Genomic DNA, 22,851 nt, shown 5'->3' with positions numbered 1-22,851 from the left:
TTCCTTATTATAAGAGGAGTATTTATGTTTTGAGTCATTCAACTTCTCACTAAAATATGTAACATCTTTGTCTTCTTGACTCAATACTGCTCCAATGACTATTTCATTGGCAACATATCTGACTTGGAGAGACTAATAGAAGTCAGGTAGCTTCAAATTCAGTTTCTCAGTGATCTTCCTCTTCAAGATATGGAAAATTTTCTCTGTTGTTGTTGTCCAACAAAATGGTTGTCTATCTTTCTTGATTGTTTCAACTATGGGTGCACAAATACCACTAAAGTTCTTGATGAACTTCCTATAGAAGCTAGCTAAGCCATGAAAGATTATAATTTCAAAAATTTTCTTGGGTGAAGGCCAACTTACAATCGCCTCTATTTTCTCCAAATCCATTTTCAGTCCATCCTTTGAAATGACAAAGCCTAAATATACCAACTCAAACCTCATGAAAGTACATTTCTTTAGGTTAATCAACAATTTCTCTTGCTACAACTTTTCTAGAACATACCTTACATGCCTAAGGTGTTCTTCCTTTGTTCGACTGAAAATCAAAATATCATCCAAATAAAAAATAACAAACTTACTGATGAACTCCTTCAAGACCTCATTCATCAACTACATGAAAGTACTTGGTTCATTTTTCAGTCCAAATGGTATGACTAGCCATTCATATAGTTCGTTACTGGTCTTGAAATTTGTCTTTCACTCATCCCCTTCTCATATCTAGATATGATTCTAACCACTCTTCAAATCAACCTTTGAAAGGTAGGATACCCCACTCTAACAATCCATCATGTTGTCCATCCGTACCAATGGAAATCTATACCTAATTATGATTTTCTTGATTACTCTGGAAACTGTGCACATCCTCCATTCTCCATATTTCTTTGGACTAAGTACCATAGGGACAACACATGGACTCAAGCTCTCCCTTATCAACCCTTTATCCAATAGTCCTTGAACTTGTTTCCTTATTTCCTCATTCTCCTTGGGTATCATTCGGTAAGCAGCTTTATTCATAACCCTTGCTCTTGGTATCGGGTCTATGTTATGGTTGATACTTCTCTTAGATGGCAACTCACTTGGAAAATCATCTACCATGATATCACTAAAATCATGCAACATCTCTTGAATCTCAACAGGCAAATCTACAAGTTTGACATGCAAAAGTATTACCTTTGGTTCGCATACCACTACATAGTTGACCTCTTCTTTGTATATTTGTTGCAGAAATTCTTTTCCTCCTAACAACAATGATTTTGAGCTACTCGTCTCAGCTATAATATCATCCTTTAAAGGTACAATGGTATGATTGATACTATCCTTCTCAAACTTGCAAGTTTTGTCCTCTCCAACATGCACCACTTTCCTATCAAACTGCCAAGGTTGACCCAAAAGGAGGTGGCAGAAATCCATTGGCATGATGTAACGAACTATCTTATCCTTATATCTTCCTATCTAGAAATCCACTTCTCTCTACTCACTCACCAACAATTGGTGACTTTCTTGTAGCCATGAAACTTTATATGGTGTTGGGTGCTTCAGCCTTTTCAATCCAATATTTTCTGCCATTTATGTAAAAACTAGATTGTCAGTGCTTCCACTATCAATCATTACTTTGTAGAAATTTCCTTAGGCCTTGCAAACAACCCTAAACAGGGCTCTTCTTTGCACTAGTTCAATAGTCTCCTTATCTAGTTTCAACAACACTTTGTTCATCATTAAAGCTTCTCCTGTCTCTGGTGCATTTTCTGCCACAGGTCCCTGTGCCTCTATTGCTTCCGGCTGAGCTACATATGAATCTCTTTGTCCTCCTTTCTCATTATTAAGACACTCAAAGTATCAGTGACCCAACTTCCCACATTTGTAACACTAATAAACAATCTCTCTGCCTCTTCCTCTACCTCTACATCTCTGGTAAGGTATTCCTCCTCTAGAGTCACTTTCTTTCTCTTGTTGTCCTTGCTGCCTTGGGTTACTTGCATCATTCTTTTGAGTTAAATTCTTCCCTCTTCTAGCTATTTATCCTTTTCCTCTAGCAAAACCACGACCTTTACCTGAATTTTGCTTCCTTTTTATCTTCTCTTTTTCCTTGAAGGAAAACTGATATGTTACTTTCATCATCCTAGGAGAAAGCACAATGATTTTATATTGAATCTCTAACTTCAAACCATTGATGTACATTGTTGTTTTCTCTAGATTGTCTTCTACATAACTTTCCCTCACATTCACCTTGTAAAAAGCCTTGGTGTACTCTATGACTATCAACATCCTTTTCTTGAGGTTTTGAACCTGCTTGTAGAGGGATAGCTAACAGTCTTTTGGCAAAACAAATCCCTTCATATTCACTACCGTCCTGTCCAAACTCTTTATCAATGGTTTCCCCTATTTTCTCCTTTCAACCAGCACATTGTCCCACCACAATGCATCATGACCTTTCAACATAGTTATACAAAATTTTACCCTCTTGTCTTCTTCAATCTTCTCTTACTCAAAATACTTTTCTAATTCACTGATCCAATCCATCAAATTTTTGGCTACCAGGTTGCCATCATAGGTAGAAAATTAAGGTTTTGGTCTTGAACTTGAGCTTAACACTGACTTCAACAATTTCACTTTTGGAGCTTCGTCCATAGGTGTTTCTCTTTCTACTCTAGGTTTCTCCTCTGATCCAGTGCCATCTTCAACCTTAGGGTCATGTTGCTTACTTATCTCCGTAGCCTCTAAATGGGCTTGCAACCTTTGTATCTATTCTTAGAGTTATGCATTAGCTACGGGTCCCCCTCCTCGACCTTGTTCTCTTCTTGCTCACATAACCATATCCCTATTCCGTAGACAATAATACCAATGTCAAACGTGGCTATAATACCAAAAATTATAGCAATGGGTAGGCCAAAAGGAAAACTGAATGCCCAATGAAGGGCAAGAAATTTTGGCTTTAGGTGCTACAAAATGATTTCATAGTGCTCTTTTAAAAACCTATAGGTGCTATGAAATGATTTCGTAGCGCTCCAAAAATTTGTTTTCAGACTTTTGGGAAAGTGAAGCAATTCACCCTCTGCAAATCGACTCTCCATGGTATTAGGATGTATCCCAACTCAAGGAATAATCTCCTCCCACCTCTCCTCATCAACATTTTCTCCTTCACTCAAGTTAATGGTCTGCACTCCAATCAAAAGGACGTGATATTGCCTGCAAAAAAAAAACAGGGGCACTGCGATAGTTTGAAGGGGTTATAGTAGATGGAACAAGAACAATAACCACAACTAAAAATATAATTATGAAATGAATGTAACATCACATAGATGGTCATAGAAAATTATGGAATGGAAGTAAATTCACACACACTATTCAAGCGCAACCCAAATAATAAAAAAAACACAAATTTATGAATATATATATTGTTGCACAACTTCCTTTTCATTCATTTCAAGCATACAAACTTACATGCATGATTTTGAGCATACTCCTCCTCCCATTCAATACCTCTTTTATTCACAAACTTAAGGAAATGGTTTGTTTCCTCTTCTTTCCAAATGAAGGAAGTCAAAAGGGAAACCATGTGGCCTAATCATTACAATGGAAATAACTCTTATATTCCTAGAATCTTCGACTTATTCAAGAATACTCCAATTCCTATATCTAAATTAAATATTTAAATTTCTAACAAAAACAACAAAATCAAATTTCTGTCTTAACATGTGGCCAGTCCACCACATTGTCAAGATTTGCTCCATTTCTTCATCTCGAGCTCAGTTTAATGTGCCTGCATCAAGGCATTAGTTCAAGGTTTGCTTCTTGCTAAATAGAAAGGGATCAAAACCATTATTGTTTTTTAATATTCAAAACTAATAGTCAATCAAGTTAGCAATAAGTAAAACATCAAGAAAAACAAATTTTATGCATATGCAAAGAGAATTTGGGAGTTACTGCAAAATTTTTATTGCTTCAAATTATTTTATGTTCCAAGGAAACAAAATCAGAAAGTTGATTTTTTAGTAGTAGCATCATCTCAATTGAATTTAGTATTGATTGATAATTCATATCAAGATGATATCTTGCTTTTCCAATCTATTCCTAATAATCAAGAAAATTAGCAAGTTTTTGAAAATGAAGAACATATGGTCATAGAATTCCTTATTCAAGAAAGTGAGGAGAATGAAGAATTGTAGAGAAAGGTTAGAGTACTAGTGTTTCTTGAATAGATGTTTAACCATAATGATCAAATCCATATGTTCCAACTATTAGAAGATTTTTCAAATAATAAAATTCAAGAAGTCAAAGGATGAATATTGGAAGTGATTAAGCACAAAAAATTGTTGAATATCAAGACAACATGTTATCAACATGAAGTTGATCAATATGGCACCCTATTCATATGATTCCATTATGTTTTTCCATGGAAATAATTAGATATAAATGAATATGATAAGAATATCATCCAACACATCATTCCTTTCAAGGAAGGAGCAAAGCCAATTAGATAAACACAACAAATTATCAATCCTAAATTGAATCCATTGGTTGAAAATTGAAAAGTGGAAAATGTTGGAATCATTTTTCCAACTAGGCATTATGAATGGATCACAAATCTGGTTGTTTTTAGAAATATAAATGGTGAAATAAGATTGTGTATTTATTTTAATGATCTCAATAAAGCTTCACTCAAAGACAATTATCCTCTTCCAAATATGGAGAGGCTATTGTAGCAAGTCACTAGAGAAACAAAAATGTTAATGCTAGATGGATTTTTCATGATATAATCATATATTGGTTGTAGAGGAAGATAGACATACGATTGCATTTACCTTTCCATATGGAACTTATTATTATGCTAAAATGCCATGTGGACTAAAAAATGTTGGAGAAACATTGCAGAGAGCCATGGATTAAATGTTCCAATAAATTATTGGTAAAATAATGGTTGATTATCATGATCACATAATTGTGTAATCTGGACTCATAACATCTCACTTTTCTCACCTGCAACATAATTTTGAAAGGTGCATCCAATATGGAGTATCCCTTAACCCTAAGAAATGCATATTCATAGTATCAAAGGGAAGGTTGATTGGTCATATAGTGATCCAAAAGGGAATCTATATAGAGCTAGAAATAGTCAAAGAAATAGGTCAGTTAAAGCCTTCAACTACAAGAAAAGTGATCTAATGACTTTTTGAAAAAATCAATTTGGTGAGAAGATTTGTTCTAGATTATGCATCCATTGTTAAGCCTAAAAATAAGTTTCTAAAGGAGGATGTTAAGTTTGAATGGATAGAAGAAACTCAGAAACCATTTGAAGACATCAAGTCAATAATAACCTCAACTCTTGTTTTAATCAGTTGTAACTTTACAAAATATTTTATTTTATACACTCACTTTTGATGAGAAAATTATTGTAACCTTGATTCAAAGAATGGAGTTGAAATAAGAACATATTATTTCTTTCATAAGTCAGTCATTACAAGAACATGAGTTGAATTATTCTTTTTATGTAAAAACAAGCTTATGCTCTAATTAAATCTATTTCATATTTTATAAGTTATATTTTGACATCATATGTAATAGTCTGTGTAGTTTATCCACTCATTAACATGATGTTGACACAATGGTTGAGAGAATGGAAATCTGATACTTGGTTGGCCAAATTATAAGAATAAGACATTGAAATCAAACCCATAAAAGATGTAAAGGGACGAAGGTTATGTAAGTTAATTGGATGGGTTGAATAAGTAAACATTGAGTCTTGTAATGAAGAAGGTCATGATGATCTAATACAAACATCTGATTGGTATAAGTATATTGTATTTTAATTGAGATCGGGACAATTGCAAAATGGAGAAAGACGATCCCTCAAGATGAGATCAAACTCTTATTTATTTATATATGTAGTTTTATTCAGAAGAAGACCTGATGGAGTATCATTGATATTCCTCCCTTAGATAAAAACTTTGGAGATTAGAGAAATGCATGAAGGCATATGTGGAGGGAATTTTTCTCTTGTTGTAGAAGCTCAAAAATTTCACAGAATTGAATTTCATTAGCGTATGATTTTTAGAGACATTCATGCTTACATAAGGAAATGTCCTCCATGTCAAAAGTTCTCAGGAAATAAAAGGATGACTATTAAATTTTTAAATACTATTTCTATATGTTCTCATTTTAATATGTGGGGATTTGATGTTATTGGTACAATTAATATCAGATCAAATGTTGGTCATTACTACATCGTAATGGAAACATATTAATTTAATAAATGGCTAAAAGTGGTAGCCTTGAAGGATGCAAAAACATAACATCTTATCCCTTTCCTAGAAGAAAGCATTCTCACAAAATTTGGTGTTCTCGAGAATTTTATCATATACAATGGATCTATATTCATTGGGGTCAAATTTAAATGTTTTGTGGAATATATGAGATAATTACAAAACAATATTCCAATTATTATGCATAAGCTAATGGCCTTGCTAAATCAACAAATAAGACTTTAGTTAATGTCCTAAAGAAAATAGTGGTAAAAAATTAAAAAAATGGCATAAGAAGTCATTGAATGATTTATGGAATTACAAAGTCACCCAAAAGGTAAGGATTGGCCAAACACCATTTATTGTAGACATTGAAAGGATGCAAGGTTACTTGTACATATGGAAATAAATGCACTAACTATAGTAGAACATATACAAGATGAGGAAGAAATCATGCTTCATCAACTAATTCAACTTGAAGAACAAAGAGAACAAAGGCTTGTGAATTACTTTCTATGACATCTATTCAAGATCAGTAGTAAGCTATTGACTTCCATTATCATCTTCACATGGCTCAATGAAGGTGGTACATCATAAAGGTGATATTATATTAAAGATTATCATAACTAAAGGATTTAACAACTAAGACTTTCAATAAGGCATTATTAATTTCCACACATCTCCAAAATACATTAAGCTGATGATGAATATGGAAACTAGAGGAATAAAGGGGGCAATTTTTGGAGACACAACCAACTCATTTTCCAGACAGAACAAGAGTTTTCACTAGTTTGTTGTGTATCAATGGTACTTAAGCTTAGCCTTAAAGTAGATATAGAGAAATAAAATTTGGAACAAAGGGTTAGAAAATTTTTCATGCATTCTAGAAGTATTTTACCTTAACAAAATAATGCACTAGTGTGCGAGGAAGTATTATTCAAAGACAAGAACGATTTGGCTCAATTCAAAAAATAAATCAATACTTCTCACTCAAAAGGCCTTTGGAATAACTCTGAAGCTTCTTGAGCCAAATAATAGGTTGAAGCTTGCTAAAGACAAATATTTCCTACACTTGCAAGGTGATAGGATGAATATTTTATAATAATTTACATTGGCTTCTACACCCATCCTATCTAATCTCACCTGTCTAGATATCTCTATTTTTTCTGAGCCATATAGGGATTTATCTTGGTTGTTTTCCCTAGGGGGTGTGAGTCAACTAAAATTGTTCCCAAGGAAATACTATATATTTGATAGTTATTTTTCAAAAGAGATACCCTTTTTGATTGGGGGAAGTAATCTCCAATGATATCTCAGATTAGTTGGTCAATTTTTGTAGGACCCGCAAATTCTATATGATGGTCTACCTGGTAATGGTGATAGTTTCATGTAATATCTTCCATTGACTACCTTGTTAAGAAAATATGAACCCAGATATGGAACCAACTCAATTATAATATCCTATTATGTGGAAGAAGGTCCCATTCCTGTTTTATCAGGTTCATGATCATTTTGTTCATGAATTTAATCATATGCAGACAAGGCAAAAGCCCAAGAGGATTTCCAATGAAGCAATAGAGTTTCATATAGGAAGAGGGAGATATGAGTAGTGAGAGGATAAAAACCTCATCAAAATATATAAATATCAAGGAAAACCCTTATTTCTCCTGAATTTAATCCTAGATAGATACTTTTTTGCTAAAGTATGCAAATAGTACCACTTGTGGCTGATTTTATTTGAGAGAAAAAATAAAAGGAAATTCATTACCCTCCCTTTTACCATGGGACAAATTACTATGAGGAATTATACCCATTTAATAGATTTTTTTGAATTATTACAACCTTTTAATTTGATTGAAGTTGTATCCATCCAAAGTTTTGACCCTAACGGTATCCTTTCTATTCATTTGGATTCTATGAGGTATGCCAATTTGTTTATAAGGATTTCAAAAGAAAGTGGAGAAAACTAAGTCTTTAGAATACTTACCCCAATTTATTATTGAAGAAATCATTAACGGTAAAGGGGAAACAAAGAAAAGAGGGAAAAGGCCCTCCATTTGTCATCCTACTCAGCGATTGCAAATTGGTCAAAGCTCCTCTTCTACAAAAAAGAAAAGGTAAACAATTATGATAAGAGGGAATAGTGATTCCAACATTCTAGTGATGGTCATGGGGAGGAGCCATTAGCTCATGTTTCTCATGATAAGTCACATGTAGTCTCATTTTATAAAAGTAAGAGTTTGGCTAAAACATTGTTGCAAAATGTAGAAGGACCCATGTATATGGAGGTAGATAATAATAGAGACCCATAAATGGGCTATGAATAAAATGGATGAAGCTGAAATTATTGTTCAAGACTTGGCTATTGAAGAGCCTACCTCATTTGAAGAGAAATATTTGACCATATAGGACACCCATTATACTAGGTCTACCAAGAAGCTACAATTCAAAAAGGTGTTCAAATAAAGAAGAAAATGTAGTGATTTGAGTAAAAAGTGAAATCGATGTTTCATGAGTCAAACCTTCTTGATTCTTGAAATTACATCAAACTACAAGGGTTTCTCTTTCTCATTCTAAGATAACAATAAGCTAAAAATTTGGGATTAAAGAAAATAATACATGAGCTTGAAGAAGCTCTTTATCTGGCACCCCTATTCATGACTCCACTATCTATTTAAGCACTAGACATGATAAAAAAACCCGACACATCCCAAAGGGATCATGTCATATGTCATTATGAATATAAATAAGAAAATCGAGATCATAGAGGAAGCCTGAGATGGTTCTCTATAATTGGGAAATTTATCCCAATGGCCTTTTTTTTTAGTATCTGGGGAGGGACCTAGATATGATTAATGATTTCTTGAAAATGGTTTAATATATTTGTGAATAGAATTAACTTTTCTAGTTAACTTCAAAGTGATCAACAAGGTATGTCCTCCCCAAAAATATTTAAACAAATCAAAGTAGGGTGGTCTGCTAGGATTAAGATGCTTGAAGAGGCCCTTATTGATTGTAGGAGCACTGATGACTATAGAAGCAGTAGCTTCTTTAAAGCCATTAAATTTTTTGAAGACTTAAAGGCCCCTGAAAGATTAGGGACTCTATGATGATCCATAACGATGTTTTAAAAGAATCATTGAACACTATTAGAATCTCATTGGGGCCAGCTTTGACAATCTAACCGAATTTCCCAAAGTTCAAATCAGGAATGGCTAGTTACAATTCATTAATGATAATAATGATCAAATGGCTTACATCATGAAACTACAGTCAGATGTCAAATAAATATAAAATGAATATTTACGTTGAGATTGAAAGAAGATATAATTGTCTCGCCCGTTAGAGAATACAATGAAGAATGGATCAAGAAATTATGGAATCAACACATTGATCCAAAATAACTTCTTGAGTACCTAGGATGTAACATACCCCCTTAACACCCATAGACCACACTAAAGGTGAAAACGAAGTAGTTACTATGATGAACTGACCTCCAAGGACTAATTATGGAAATGGGGTATGAATTTTTTGAATTTTTTCAAACTTTTCCAAAACCAAAAATGAAAAATCCCATTGCATTTGTCTCATCGAGACCTTTACAATGATATAAAATTATCTTTAATCTGACTCCTAGATCAAAATTTATGGTCATTTAAAAATTGGCCTACTAGTTTTAGCCACGCCATCCTAACATGTCATGTGGCACCCACGTGGTCCTAAAGTGGTGCCCATGTGGTTGTCCAAGTCATATCCACATCACGTGACAGGGGTCCATGTCATTTATGTCAGCAATTGCCACCTTATCCATGCCACTTCATTATTCATGAGACCCACCCCACTTCGATGGCCCATATTATACGTATACATAGTATTATGGGGACAACCCCTCCTTCAAAAATATCCATATAAACATATATAAATTAAACATATCACTTAGTGCCTTGTTAAATACGAACGGATCCCTCAATGCAACACCATCCCCAGGTTTTTCCCCAGAGCCCCATCACAAAAGCTTTGGGATGCCTCTATACTAAATCTCTAAGATGACAGGGATAATATGGCAAGGCCTCCCCCTTGGAAACATATTCATATATGTGCAAAAAATGTAACATTTACCAATGAGTGGGGTCCTTACTGCCACATTCTCTCAAAAATAAAATCCTAGGAGTTTCCCTTTAGCACCTCCTCACAAAAAAATTGGAGTTAACTTCTTACAAAAAAAGTCATGGTGACAGGGAGTTTGCGTGTATTCCCATGCCTGCCCCCTTTATAATACACATATATAAGCCCATCACATGGCATAATACTTTAGACAAGCTAGGCTCATCCTTGTCACATATTCCAAGGGATAAAATCTCAGGAGTTTTTTATGGTGCTCCACTTAAAACCTCCAGGGTCTCTGGGAAGTGGGACAGGACCTCCCAACACTAATTAACGACAATAATTATCCATCCCCGAGACAAATCTCATAATATTTTTGCAATTCCCCTTTCCAAAACATCGAGTTGATATCATAATTTTTAATCACTGAGGTGAATTCTGTTGATATCATACCCTCAAAATGACCTCCTTCGTGAGTGCCACGTGTTACTTGTCTTTAGCCCATTTGGACTTGCCAAATGGTTGAACTTAGGTTCCATGTCTCACGCCATGAGGATTCCACATCACCCTCCTATTCACGTCAAATTCCTTCATGGCCTAGGTTTCATAAAGGGCTCCATCCCTTTGTATATGAGGCTTTTCCCATTATATAAAAATTTGGGGTTTTTGGACTCATTTTGCCATTTCACCAAAAACCATACCAATGTGGCATATGGAGCCATGCACAAGTGTATGTTTGTGTGTGTGTGTGTGTGTAATTTGTGCCTTGTAGCATAGATATCCAATCAATCGAGCCTGCATGCCACATTATCTCAAGATTTAAATCTTGGTAGTTCTGCATTGAGCATCCCTTTGAAACCTTGGGGGTATTAACCTCTAGGGTTCATCCAATGGCTGAGATGCCTCACATAAATCAATGGAACTGATCTCTTCCACTTTAGCATTTGGTCACAGTGCTTTTTTCATGTGGATTAATAAGGCTTAAGCCTATTCCTCTGGGATCTCAAGGCTTCCAACCCCGTGCATTACAAGTATGAATGTTTCTATGACTGGGACTTTGTTAAGTCCTATGACAAACCACATATGTGTGTGTGTGCTTACATATGTGCATATGCACTTATATATGTATGTCACATGCTAATCCCTCATGAGATTTATACTTCCTCAACCCAACTCGGCTTGCAACTTGCATACATAAAATTGAAATACATGTATATATATAGACAAAGTTATCCATCATGTGCTTAAGAGTAAGTGTTGACTCGGCCTGGCTATGTATATACATTTATATGAACAAATATATCTCTCCCGAGCTTACAAATTTTAAACCAAGGTGTGATAGCCATCTCCTTTCAATCAAACATTCAATTGATTAACAGAAAAGTGTCCATCTCTTCCATAATTAGTCATTTAAACCAATTTGTAGGCTCATAATGGAAAAAGGAATAACCCATTCTTGAGAAAATATTCAACGAACTAGCAACACATTTTCATACAAGAAAAATCACATCCCTTGATATTAATCTACGCAGTTCATTAGTTTTGTGGATACCATATTGTTTTTAGTATTAAGGAGCATAAACAAGCATTAACACATCAATCATACAAGAATTAACCATTCCTCATTGGTGCACGAAGGTTAGCATTACACATTTTCACATAAATCCAAATTCCTTATCATAACATAGGCATTGAACAAACAAAAAAATTTAAACCATTCCTCATAAGATACAAGGAAACCATCATTTCCAAGCTTATAGGGAATAAAAATTCCATGCATTCAAAATGGTATTGAAAATAACATGGTAAATATTCATATATCATTCTCTGGCACATAAGGCATAAGAAAAACTTAGCTTAGAGTGAAATATATCACAATTGAGAATGGGAATGTAACTCACGACCCAACCTTGGATTGGTCTGCACTACATTTTTTCTTGCAGCCCATCACCCCCGATCCAAATTCTAGAGCTTGAGGAGGAGTGCTCAAAGAAGTAAAAATAAATACTTCATGCTAAAACATAATCTCCAAAGATATCCCACCTTCACCCATTAGTTAATCATGTATTCAAATTCACATATACTCATTTCCCCCAAATGTTCTCAACAGTTTCCCCACTATCATATCGTAGGGCCTTAACTCATTTAACTTCAACAAATGGGTCTCTTGTAAGCACATAGAATCACATCTCTAAGCCAAGAGATTAATTTTCATTATAACATGGGAAGGTTCTTCATCTAGAAATATATTGATAAATCAATAGGTTCTTCAATCCACTTCCCAGTGGTTTCTTCAGTCCTAAGGCAAGCCACTCTTGGTGGATTCTTTAGTCCTTAGGAAAGCCATTATTTAGTCACGGGAGGAGGATATATCAATATGTGACGACTCCTTAGCTAGAAAAACTACCATGGGAGAACAAATATCACCCTTTTTAGGTAGTTCTTCAGTGAGTGCAAACACTAATGTTCCTAGTCTGAGGTCACACCTGGTGTTTCTTCAACCCTAGAGTATGTGTGTCTCTGTCTCCTGGCCAGTAGGTTCCTCAATCCCCAAAATTCCTAGTGGGTTATTCAATCCTAAGGAAAGCCACTCTGGGTAGATTATTCCATCCTTAAGAAAACCACTACTCTCTATCCTTAGCTAGAAAGCCCTCTTATGTTTCTTTAGATAGCCTATTACCAATTAAACTCTCTCTATCAAATTTCTTGTCTTATTTTCTTCGTCTTTGTGAGGCAATTCTCTTCCTTCCCCTGTTGACACCCAACCTTTGTGAATGGAAATAAAATTCCTATATGAATGTGAATCCCCGCTCCTTGTAGCGTTTTCTCCTTCATTTTATTCCTACCGTCATTCTCATATATTGAGGGACCCTTTTCCTGTAACCTCCCACTAGTGCTATTGTAACCATATCTCGCTTGTGTGGGAATACACTCCTTATTCCCCCTCCTCGGTCCCAGTCATGATGTTTCTATTTTTGTGTGGTCATGGGGATGTTTTTGTGACAACTCAATATGCCACTCCTTAACCTACTCTGTTAACCTTCCAACGCATCCCATACTTCCATTTATTTTTTTCCCTCTTTCTTACAAATTTTCCAAATAGGAGTATGGTTCCTATCCACTCCTTTTCTAGTTGGATTTGATATGAAACCATTCCATTAAGGCACAACAATCAGTTCTCCATAACTGACATTAATAAAAACCAGGCCTTCTCAATCAATCTCACTTCCCCCAAGCTCTAAAATCCGTGTCCCAATTTCCTAGCCATTTTAAATTTTAATAAAAATTGTTAAAATGTTTATAATAGGGGAATTTGACCAGGGTCTGCCACAAACACCACCCCCTTGGAGGGACACTATCCTTGGTCTTATGTATTCGAACACAATACAAACATGCTTGACCTAAGCATAAATCACAATGAACCTTATAATTACATCTCATTTATAATCAGTTTTCACATACGTAATTTCTTTCCTAGCAACTCAATGGATACAAAGTCCATAAGATCAACCATCTCTCTGTGGTTCTTTTGTAGTTTTTGTGATTCTTTTGTTGTGCACTCTAATATCATCAACTACTTTTGTTCACATTTTCATCCAACTTCTTTCACCCAAACTAGGCAATGCATTTGTCCTTCCTACATCATAGCATACAACCTCACATGTGATTCACCATAGGGAAAATTGCAATTAAATTAAACGTACCCTCATGAGTCGATCACTCCAAGAGGCTAATCCCTGCAATATGACTTAGAAACATGACCAATCATTCTTTCACTATAATGAACCTTGATAATTACCTATCAATTGCAAATTTATTTCACACATTTATTTATTCATCAACATGTTCATGAACTCAACACATACTTACATATGTCAATAAAGTCAAAGTTGAAAGAACCTCCTATATCCATGCAAGGTATGCATGATATTGGAATCAATGGTCCCAAATTTGGCCAAGGAATTTGTCCTGCAATTTCTTTATTCCTGCTTGATGCACACTCTACTACTATGATGGTTCTCCACCAAAGGCCTATCATGCTAGAAAACATCTATGTCTGTTCATTACACCATAATACAAGGATACATTTTTGTGCATATACATATCAGTCATGCAATTTTAAAGTTTAGGACAGATGCATTTTTATGCCATTCCCATGGTTGTTTTGTCACTATCCATTTATTCCCATGGACCTAACCAACCTTCTTGGTTGTCATACTCTTTATTCTTTCCTTCAACCACCCTTTATTCATGCATTGGACTCATTTGGTTCTACTTATCTTGTTGGATTCCACTTAGCTCTTCCCCAAAGATCCATTATCTTACTTCCACGCCTAAAAAGTTTCCTAAGACTCAAGACATAGAAGGAAAAATAAAGAAAATGAAACATTCATAACAATGATATAAAACCATAATCAAGGTATCATGGCCATGCACAAATAAATAATCAAATAATAAAACAAGTATAAAATAACCTGTGAAACACAAATGCATAAAAAATTCAACAACTCAATCCCAACAAGTTCCATTTTTGGTGTTGTTCAGCATTCATGAGTGAAATCTCAACCCGAGCCCTCTCCATTGTTTCATTTAGTCTCTTTAATGAAACCAACCACGTCAATTAAATTCAACATGTGTAAAATTAATTACATTGTTTCAAACAACCACAAAATGGATATGTTTCCCACATCTAGTCAACCGTCTCGAAAATTTATTCCTGGAGCCCAACTTACCTATTTTCCACGATTGTGTAGGTTCTAGGCACGTTCTGAGCCACATCCCAAACTTTCTAGACTTCTTAAACGATGTACAACCTCAAGGCATTGTTCTTATGTGTTGGGAAATCTTTTCTTAGGTGTTTCTCCCAGCAAGTCCAACACTTAAAGGGTCCTCTTCTATAGCCTTCGGCCTCTTCTCCTTCAACCTAAGCAAGTCAACCTTCATTAGTTGTGTTGAAATTCGGTTGATTTTCACCTCTATTGGTAGTGAAAATTCTTTCCATCTCCCTACGCTGCCAACCCAAATTTCCTTTCATTTTTCCTCTAATTTTGAAGCTTCCTTTTGCCTTCAAATTAGCCTTAAGCTTTGGCCCATTCCTAGATTTCTCTCACCAGTGCTTTAGATTTCTAACTACGTCCTCTAGGGTTTGTGTTTCATAAAATTTGATTCTATATTTTAGGGACTGTGGAAACCCACTAATAAATCTTTGAACATTTTCCTTTTCCTCCTTGAGGTAAGGCACATATCATAGAAACTCTAGGAATTTGGTAATATACTCCTCATCAAACATTTGCGCTGTCTTTAGTTCATAGAACTCCTTGGCCTTGTTGTCAAAACACTTTTTGGATAGGTATTTGTCCCTAAATAATTCCTCAAATTCTTTCCATGACAACTCGTCTTCTCTTATGCCTTATACATTCTTTAAATCCTCCCACTATATATCAACCTTGCCTTTCATGCTGAAAGTGGCCACGTTTGTGTTGCATTATAGTGATCGTTTTGATGCCAACGAGAACTTAACATTTTTTTCCTTGGAATGATGTCTTCTATGCTTTGTATTGGGTTTCATGTATGATCATTGATGTTTATGACAATTTTTAAGTTTACATGTTAATGTCCTAAAGCTGAGTTTCAACTATGGTGAAAGAAGGATGCAAACTTCATGTGTTAAGGCATCTTCTTTGGGAGGTAGTTATGCATAGAGAGAATATAGCAACATCATCATTGGGATTCCTATACTATCCAAGCGAAAATATTCTTTGGGAGCCAATTTTATCTAAGCAAAGAGAGTTGTAGGTGGAAATTTCAAATTGAGTGCACACTTACCTATTCCATGGCCATTTTATATGGTTTTTGCACATGGTATTTGCTCAAATAGTACAAGGAAGGCTTCTCTTCATCTAGAAAATGGTTAAAGTTGAAAAGATCCCTCATTCAATGAAGATCAAAGAGGATAAAGTTAAGGAGGAGAAATGTTCAAAATACTGGACAAGTTCAAGAGGTATGAAAAGAGATTTTGAGCTTTGTACTCTTTTGTAATTATTGTTTTAATCACTTTGAAAAATTATTTATGTGAGAAATTATCTATAGGAGAGGTTGGTTGATGTATTGAGGGAGAGAAGAAGAGTGTGAAAGTGGAGGAGGCTATGCAGATTTTTTGAAGTCTTGCATAGACAAAATATAAGTTGTAGAAGGTAGTGGAAGCATGTTTAGCCAACATCTTGAGCAAAGAGCAAGAATATGGAGCAAAAGGAGTATTGAAGATCTATCTAGAGTATTTTTTTGTTGCTTATGTGTTTATCAGATTATCATATGTAATGTTGTTTTGATCATAATTATCATTTCATAGAGCACATCTTGTTATTGTTAAGTTGCGTAGTTCTCCTTGGAGCTCAGTTTGAAAATTAATGAAAGTGTGGCTCCAAGAGTTTGAAGAGGTTGGGGGCTCCGTTCAGTAGTACCTGAATAAGAAAGGAGTTATTGCTCCTTACTAGTGGTGGCTAGAAATATTGTTAAAGGGGTAGTGGATCCTAACTGGTGGAGTATAGTTGAAATATGTAAAAAAATTATTGATATAATAATAAAAGAATGAGAACCAGCATAACAAAAACATGTTTTTTTGTCCCTTTGGGGTTTCCACCAGAAATAATTTGTGTCTTGTGTGTGTGATTTTTTTTATGGTTATGTGTTATGTTATGATGCTCTGATATCTCCTTATGTGTTTCAAATTGTATATTTTTAAAGGATTAATTAATTGGAAAAAATTTAGTAAGTGCCATCACTATTGATTCACCCCCCCTCTCAGTAGTGATCAACATTTCCAACAAGTGGTATCAGAGCCGGTTCTCTCCAAGTGAAGCTTAACCACTTGAGAGTAGATCATGGGATATCAAGCTCTTACTTTGCTAAATGTTACAAATTTTCTAAAATGGAGAGAGAAGGTGAAATCATAAATATTTTCTCGTGGATCTGAAGTTATGAAAATTGAGATAAATGGTTATGATAGTAAATACCCTTCAAATCAAGCTCAGAAATGGGATGCATGAGCCTAATGTGCAATTTATGATAATCTTCATGATCAGGACATTGAGAAAATTATGGATCTCAAGACTGCAAAGGAGATATGGGAGAGGCTGAACACATTTTCTAGAAAATAAATCAATAGAAATGGCGGGAAAAAGAAAGGATAAAAAAATATCAGGCTAGGTTTAGCTTAGCATTGGAAAACATAGAAAATGTCTCTTTAGAAAACAAAGATCTAAAAATGTTGCTTCAAATACTTGAAGAAAGAGAGAAAGTTTTCAAGAAAGAAATTTCTGATTTGAAATCCAAGTGGAGGAGGAAAGGAGAACTGAAGAGGAAGTGAGAAATCAGATGAAGGAGAATAAGGAAAATGGGAAGAACTAAGAGCTGAAGTAGATTCTAAAAGAAAAGAATTAAAAAGGAGTAAATCTAGCATAGAAAAATCTACAAGAAAATCATGAAATAATAGTAGCAACGTGAAAAATGAGAACCATTAGCAAAACCAATAGCTAAGAAAGGAGAAAAAGAATGTGCCAAACAAAAATTGTTTTCAATAATATCATTCATACCCTTGGGAGATGTTAGATGTTTTAACTATAAATAACCCAAACATATTGTAGTAGATTGCAGAAGGAAAGAGATCAAGTCTTCTCAACAGAAGGAGCAACGAAAGGAGAAACATCCTCAAGCAAGCATGCAAAGAAGATTGCACTCATCATGAAAATAATCAATACTCAGGTATAATAGTCCTTTTTATGGCTGTTGTTTTTCATGCAATGATTTTTTCCATAAGCCTATTGATTGCAAGACATATGCAAAGAATAAAAAGCAGATCAACAAAAGACATGAGTCTATTCCTTTGTTTCTTGGTTGCATAATGTATTATGTGCATGATAATATTGGCCATCAGGCCAAATATAGGAAGTTTCCCATATGTTAAAGGCAATCCAATCAAAGAAAGAATATTATTCCAAGCTAGGCTCACAAGAAGAAAGAAGGTGTTGCACATATCAAGGATCAACCCATCAATGTTTGGAGGATAAATAAGAAAGAAGAGAACCCCACTAAAAACTGAGGTCTGCATGGTCTCAAAGGGAGAATATGGCCACATCTTGAGTTGCATGTAGATCATTGGAGATGCAGCCATATCATAGATATTGTATGAAGAAAAGTCTGCATGTTAGGAAGGATATTCACGAGATCGTGTTAAAATATGTAGCAAGAAAGGCTCAATTTGAATTTAGCCTTAGTCAAATTGAGAAAATGGAATTTACAGATCAATAGGACAACTTGGAGGAATTTAAATAATGTGACATGGCTCTTGTCACTTACTTAGCTTAGTAAATTTGAGTTGGAGGGCTTGGAGTTCAATTATGCATGTGTGATTGCCAAATTTTAACAATCTAGTTCAGTTATTTTCAGTCGTATTTAGTTAACTGAACTCCAACTATTGATATAGTCAGTTGAAGGTCAGTTGTGCAATGGGACAATAGTCTAACTCAAATATTTGTCAGTTGACTAATAAATCATCCCATAATAGCTAATGCATTCATGAAATTAGAATTCCTCAGCTGAAGTGAAGATGAAAAGGTAGTGTAACATGAGTTGTATACTAGTTTGAGTGTACAGTTGTTGCATGCAGTCAAGAGATCAATCCTTGGGAATTGCGCAAGAAAATAGGAGGAAATTCCTATCTTTTAGAGGATAATTTCCTCATGAATTGTGCAAGGAAATAGGAGGTTGGAGGAGAAAATAATTGGTTAAGTGTTGTGCAGGGTTTCTCATTCAATAAAGATAACAATTATTCTTTTGTAGATTGTGCTTAGAGTTGGAGCAAGCAATTGTAATAATTTCTCTATTCAATTGATTAATGCAAAGAGGCTTGAGGGGTTTTTCCCAGTTGGGTTCCCCTAGAAATCACTATGTACTTGTGGTTTTTCTTGTTGCATGTCTATTCATGTTGTTCTAAATTGTGATTTCCATTCTACAGATCAGTAGAGTAGAAATGTGTCTTTTTTTTTGGTTTGAAATCTTGAATAGTTGCAATTTCTATCCGATTCTACATGGTATCAGAGCCCTGAAATCACATTAGAAACAATATTTTGAAATTGTCTCTCAGGAATTTCGATTTTGCAGCTTTAGCACAACAATTTTTCTTCACGATTGGGAGAATGTCTTTAAACGAACTAAGATTGGAGTATGCTCCGAAGGGTAGCTCGAATTTCATAGCCTGGAAGGATCGCATGGAAGCAATGATTAATGATAATGGTGTGTTAGAATATGTTAAAACTAATATTTCAAAACCTCGACAGTGGGATGCACATCAATTAGCTCAATGGAAGAAGGACGTTGCAAAGACTAGGGGAATTCTTTTGGAAGGTGTGAGAGACCACGTGGTATCAAATATCCATGGAAAAGATACACCATTTGCTATGTGGAAGACACTAATTGAGCAATTGAAGTTGTGATCATAGAAAATTGGCCTTGAAAGAAAAGCTTCGAAACATTAGGATGCATAAAAATGATACTATTACACAATATCTCTCCAGGTTTACACAAGTTCGAGATGAGCTTGGAGGGGTTCGGGTGAATGTTGCAAAAGATGAGACAATGAGCCTAGTTGTTCTAGGCCTTCCAAAATCCTAACATAGCTACCAAGACTTTGTGAATGGAAGGGAAAAATTATCAAATTGGGAAAGGTTGTGGTCCTATTTGGTTCAAGAAGAGTAATGAAGAAATACCAGAGATGGAACATTATCCAGAGCTGAGGATGAAGAGAATTTTGCATTGTTTGGAAAGGGGAAGACAGGAAATGGAAATAACACCCAAAGAAAACTTGAATCCAGCCAAAATAATGGCAAGAAGAAAGACTTAATTAAGATAAAATGCTTATACTTCCACAAATACGAGCACTATCCAAAAAAAATTCTGCACAAGAACTCTACTAAGAAGCCTTCGAGAGGAGCAAGAGATGAAGCACTAGTTTCATAATTCGAATTAGACTTCACCCTAAGAGCATACATGGCCAACACTATTATGGGGAGTGTGTGGTACCTTGATTTCAGTGCCTTATTCCATATGACAGGGTGTAAGGAGTTTTTCAGTAGCCTAAAGGAGAAGGATCTCTAGATCCATATCGAAATGGGGGATGATGGGAGGTACAATGCTACCAGAATTGGTACTGTCACATTTAAGAGGGAGAAAGCCTCTCCTCTTCACCTAAAATATGTTATGTTTGTGCCTAAGTTGTAGAAGAACCTAATCCATGTAGAAGTATTGGAGGATAGAGGCTATGATGTTGTTTTAAGTAAAGGGAAATCCTTTTTGAGACACATAGTTATCGAGAAAGTGAAGCAGATTAGGGTTCGAGTGAAGAACATATACAAACTTGAGGTGAGATATTGTAATGCATTGAGTAGTAAGGCTGAAAAAGTGCAGAGTCAAGATGTTGAAGAACTTTGGCACAAGAGATTTGGTCATTTACACCATGGTTCCTTAAAAATCATGCAAAAAATTACCATTGGTCTCCCTAAAGGATCCCTTAATCAACAAGATATATGCAAGGGTTGCACATTGGGGAAATATGTCAAATCTGCATTCCATGAATGAGATAGCAGAGAAGATGCAATCTTGGAGTGAATCCACTCTGATATTTGTGGACCCTTTTCTATAGCCTCGACAACAAAACATAAGTAGTATGTGATTTTTATTAATGATTTCTCTAGAAAATGTTGGATCTTCTTCATGCAGAAGAAGGATGAATTTTTCTAAAAAAATTTTGAATTCAAGGAATTGGTTGAGAAGAAGGTAGGGAAGAAGGTGAACGCTCTCAAGAGCGACAATGGAGGTGAATTTGTTTCACATGCCTTCAAGGATTTCTGTATCAAAGAAGGTAGTCGAAGAGAACTGATAGCACCCCATAACCCACAACATAATGGGGTAGTTGAGAGGAAGAAAAAGAGAATACTGGGAGTAAAAAGAGCCAAGTTGCATGATTAGGGGATGCCATTACATCTATGGGTAGAAGAATGCAACATATCAGTCTACTTGTAGAACCAGAGTCCTCATAGAATACTTGGCATGATCACACCAAAGGAAGCTTTCTCTAGGAGAAAGCTTGATGTGTCTCATTTTAGAATTTTTGGAGCTTCATTTTATTGTCACGTCTCCAAGGATTTGAGGAATAAACTTGAGCCTACTTTTGATGATTATTGAGAGTTTTTGTAGGATATACGAAAACTGCACACAATCACTGAGTGTATTTACCTTCACTGAGGATGACGATTATGAGGAGAGATATCAAGTTCGATGAGGGGAAGGCTATGAGATGCTCTCTGGAACATGAAGAGCTAAGTATCCCACTGGAGCATGATCTTCTAGCTCTAATGAGGAGCCTTAGAATGAGATTCAGTAGGTTGCAGAGAAACCACATGCAGTAAACCAAACAAGAGGCAGAGTGGAGGCAGCCACTCAACCAAAATCTTCTAGAGAGGGGAGAAAGAGAACCAAAGAAGCTGATAAATTAATGCAGGATGATAGGGAGAATGTGGGAGCCCCTACATCACAACGTAGGTGGAGGAGGTCACCTGATAGGTACACTAGTAGCATGGCTTTAATAATAAAGCTCGTTGAGACACATCCTTCTTCATTTGAGGAAGTAGTTTCTCAATCTGTTTGGATTGATTCCATGGTGGAAGAGTATGAATCCATTATGAAGAACAATGTATGGGAGGTGGTGTTGAGACCAAAAAGGAAACCAGTGGTTGGTTCAAGATGGATCTACAAAGTGAAGCGTGCAATTGATGGGAGAATTGAGAAGTAAAAGGCCAGATTTGTGGCCAAAGGATTCCCTCAAGTAGAGGGAGTGAACTATGAGGAAAATTTTGCACCAGTTGCAAGATATTCCTCAATTAGATCCATTCTAGTGTTGGCTGTGCAGATGAGGTGGAAACTCCACCAGATGGTTGTGAATACCACCTTTCTCAACTATGTTGTTAAGGAGGAAATTTACATAGATAAGCTAGAAGGATTTAAGACATATTATCGGGAGACACGTGTGCAGAATCATGAGAGCATTATATGGTCTCAAGCAAGTGCCCCAACAATGGTACACTCAGATTGACAATTATCTCAGTGGATTGGGCTTCAACAAAAGTGAAGAAGATGTAAACATCTATCACTTTGTGGTAGATGGTAAGTTGCTTATTCTTGTTTTGTAAGTTGATGATTTAAAATTGATAAGTGATGAGCAGTTGATCTGCTATTGCAAATAGGATCTTGCAAGGGAATTTGAAATGAAAGATATGGGCTCAATGCATTACTTCCTCGGGTTGGAAGTATGGAAAGGTGATGGTGAATTGTTTGTGTCTTAGGGGAAGTATGACTCTTAAATACTTTAAAGATTTCACATGGAGAATTGTAAGCCTATGGAAATACCTCTAGCTACAAATTGGAGGAAGGAGAATGCCACTTCAGGTGAAGA

This window comes from Pinus tabuliformis, chromosome 5_2 (genome assembly GCF_031772625.1).
Source record: "Pinus tabuliformis cultivar Carrire ecotype Pingquan chromosome 5_2, CPIR1, whole genome shotgun sequence".
NCBI classification, from domain to species: domain Eukaryota; kingdom Viridiplantae; phylum Streptophyta; class Pinopsida; order Pinales; family Pinaceae; genus Pinus; species Pinus tabuliformis.
This window is presented reverse-complemented; position numbering follows the sequence as displayed.